Source organism: Lissotriton vulgaris, chromosome 9 (assembly GCF_964263255.1).
Source record: "Lissotriton vulgaris chromosome 9, aLisVul1.2, whole genome shotgun sequence".
NCBI lineage: Eukaryota > Metazoa > Chordata > Amphibia > Caudata > Salamandridae > Lissotriton > Lissotriton vulgaris.
Genome location: NC_141697.1, coordinates 598,661,002 through 598,664,618, shown reverse-complemented (window position 1 = coordinate 598,664,618; position 3,617 = coordinate 598,661,002). Strand labels below are relative to the sequence as shown.

General features: G+C 46.2%; 1 pseudogene; it reads left to right on the top strand.

The window, feature by feature from the left end:
- Positions 1–1,072: 1,072 nt before the first annotated feature.
- LOC147691931 (E3 ubiquitin-protein ligase TRIM17 pseudogene) lies at positions 1,073–1,540 on the top strand (annotated as a pseudogene).
- Positions 1,541–3,617: the final 2,077 nt, after the last annotated feature.

The window sequence follows — 3,617 nt, the reverse complement described above, 5'->3', positions numbered from 1 at the left end:
GGCCCAGAAGGGTGGCTCCTAGGAGAAGAGATGGGGGGAGCCTTTCCCCGGTACCTCACAGCCATAGGCTACCACTACAGGGATCAGAAGGGGTCCCATTCCACTGAGTGTCACAAGTATGGTTTTTGTGCTGTGCAGCCCAACGAGGTGAATTCCCTTCTCCGGACCTTGCATTTATGAGCCAGCAATGCAAAGCCCAGCTGGGCTGGAGGCTCGCATCCATGTTCAAGTGCCGCGTGGCCAAGGGATGTTGGCCCCATCCACTGGCCTGAAGTCATGGTGATCCTGTCATCCTTGCAATTCTGTTTAATTTCATATGAACTAGTGTCAATATGTTCGTACACTGACTGGTTACCAATGAAAATAAATCCTGAGAAGGAAGGGAATCATAGAGGATGCTGAAGAGATGGAGGAAGACACACTTACTCCGGATGCTACTTGAATCTTGGAACATCACACATCTCTTATATGTTCCTGTATGAAATTTTTTACTTCCATAGGTTCATTGAATACTGTGCAACCGGAAGGACGGATATGATGCTCAAAATCATTCTGCTGCATGTGGGAGCGTTGGGCTGAATCTCGCAACGTCAAAACCAAGCAAGCAGCGGACATTAAAGGTGTCTACGCCGACAAAGCTCAGGCACGGGGTGGGTGAGGAAAAAGCACTTTTGCACACTAACTTAAGCGGAATGGGACCAAAAGGCAGCCGTCAAAACCAAGCAATCGGCAGACAATAAAGGTGTACTTTTTCGCAGTTAAATCTTCATATTGAATGGCAGCAGGGGCAGTGTTTGACATAAAAAAAACGATGTTTATGAATCCAAGAAATGTGCACAGGTGGAAGAAAAACCAATACTAATGTTAGCCTGTATGGACAGGTACTTGTGAGTCGGATTTCATTAACAAACAAAAAGGTGCAATGCTAGAAGCCTGACAAAGGCGAAATGTAACCATAATAAATAGGTAGGCCTGGAAGGTCTACAGTTTTCAGACAAGTGGCTGCCAGGATCGAAAAATCAAGAACTGGGATTGGAAAACGAAACTGAACTTCTTCCCCTTCAGCTGGATCATGGCAGCAGCAAACCAGCTCCGGAGCCTGAAGGAGGAGGCCACGTGCTCCATATGTCTGGTATATTTCACGGACCCCATGCCTGTGGAGTATGGACATGTCTTTTGTCTGTCCTGTATCTCTCGGTCTTGGGAGGGGCTGCAGACTGACTTCTCCTGCCCTCAGTGCAGAATAATACTTGAGACTAAAACCCTCCGCCCAAACAGGCAGTTGGCAAATGTTGTAGAAATCGCCAAAGAGCTTCACATGCTCGGCGTGACCCCCAAGGGTGAGAACCTGTGCCAAGAACACAAAGAGAAACTGAAACTGTTCTTTGAGGATGAGCAGGAGCCCATCTGTGTGATCTGTCGACAGTCAAAGGATCACAAGGCTCACTCTGCGCGCCCCATTCGGGAATCGTTGGACAATGGTACACCCACAGAGACTTTAATGAACACGTCATCTCTGGCGTACACAGATTTACTATAAACTTTTATAAAGAGCTTGAAGCCAAGAAGGCGGCCAAGCGTCCAGACAACAAAATAGCTGCCCCCGCCCTGGAGGGCAAAAATGGGACCCGTGCAGGGAAACGGGACACACCTCGTCAGTACATTAATGTACAGGCCCATTCTGGGCCTTGACTTTGAAAAGTTAACAATTAAAGTACCGGCCCAGAAGGGGCCTCTACTTTGAGAATTGAACAATAAAAGTACAGTCCCATAAGGGGCCTGTACTTTGTAATTTTCAAATGTGGGTGTGTTGTATTGTGTGGATGGCGACTGTTGGCCTCATGTTGCCCAAACGGATATTGAAGTTTGTGACCGCTTCAGCTGTACTTCAAGGGGCCTGTACTTTGAAATAGGGGGCCTGTCCTTTGAAAATGGAACAATAACGTAGTAAGTCCCCTGTACTTTGGATAGCTGACAATAAAAGTAGAGGCCCAGAAGGGGCCTCTACTTTGGAAATCGAACAATAGAACTACAGGCCCAGAAGGGGTCTGTACCTACAGGATTTAACAATTAAAGTACAGGCCCAGAAGGTGCCCGTACTTTGCAAAACAGGCAGTAAAAGTAGAGGTCCAGAAGGGGCCTGTACTTTTGAAATTGGACAATAAACGTCGAGTGCCAGAGGGGGCCTGGAACCTAGAAAACACAATAATGAAGATACAGGACCAGAACAGTAACTCTTGGCGGCAGAAGAACCAGGAGAAAAAAGTGCTGGAAGACTAATAATGTCGATAGCTATCCATTTTTCCAGGAACAAATAAGAGACTATACTTTGGAAAACAGAATAAAACAGAAAACAGAGAATGAAAGGACAGGCCCAGAAGGGGCCCGTAGTTTGGAAATTGAACAATAAAAGCACAGGCCCAGAAGGGGCCTGTACTTTGTAATTTTAACACATGATCTATTGGCCGGTACTAGAAATGTAACGAATTGGAGCCACTGTTCTTTTTAAATGTGGGTGTGTTGTATTTTGTGGGTGGCGACCGTTGGCCTCATGTTGCCCAAACTGATTTTGAAGTTTGTGACCGCTTCAGCTGTACTTGAAGGGGCCTGTATTTTGAAAGAGGGGGCCTGTACTTTGAAAATTGTGCAATAAAAGTAGAATTTAGAAATTTAGAAATTGAACAATAAAAGTAGAGGCCCAGAAGGGGCCTGTACTTCAGACATTGGGCAATAAAAGTACTGGCCCAAAAGGGCCCTTTTAATTTCGAATTTTAACACAGGATCACCGAATGTCCATTAATAGAACTTACAGTGACAATACACAAACACAGCTCTGAAAGGCACTGTGCTCTGGAAATCAGACAATAAAGGATGATAAAGAAAGGATGATTCGATTCCCGGCACATTATACAGATATGCGTCCCGGTGGTGAATCTCCTAACAGCAAGACCAAGCAATCACCGGAGAGAAAAAGGTGTCCCCGCCGACAAAGCTCAGGCACGGGGGGAAGAAACAGCACTTTTGCACACTGACCTAAGCGCAAGGGGACCAAAAGCCTGCCGTCAAGACCAAGCAATCAGCGGCCAATGTAGGTCTACTTTTTCACATTTAAATCTTCATATCCGATGGCAAGAAGGGGCCTGTACTTCAGACATTGGGCAATAGAAGTACTTGCCCCAAAGGGCCCTTTTTTAATTTTGAATTTTAACACAGGATCACTGAATGTCCATTAATAGAAATTACAGTGACAATACCCAAACACAGCTCTGAAAGGCACTGTGCTCTGGAAATCAGACAATAAAAGATGATAAAGAAAGGATGCTTGGATTCCCGGCTCATTATACCGATATGCGTCCCGGTGGTGAATCTCCTAACAGCAAGACCAAGCAATCACCGGAGAGAAAAAGGTGTCCCCGCCGACAAAGCTCAGGCACGGGGGGAAGAAACAGCACTTTTGCACACTGACCTAAGCGCAAGGGGACCAAAAGCCTGCCGTCAAGACCAAGCAATCAGCGGCCAATGTAGGGCTACTTTTTCACATTTAAATCTTCATATCCGATGGCAAGAAGGGGCCTGTACTTCAGACATTGGGCAATAGAAGTACTGGCCCCAAAGGG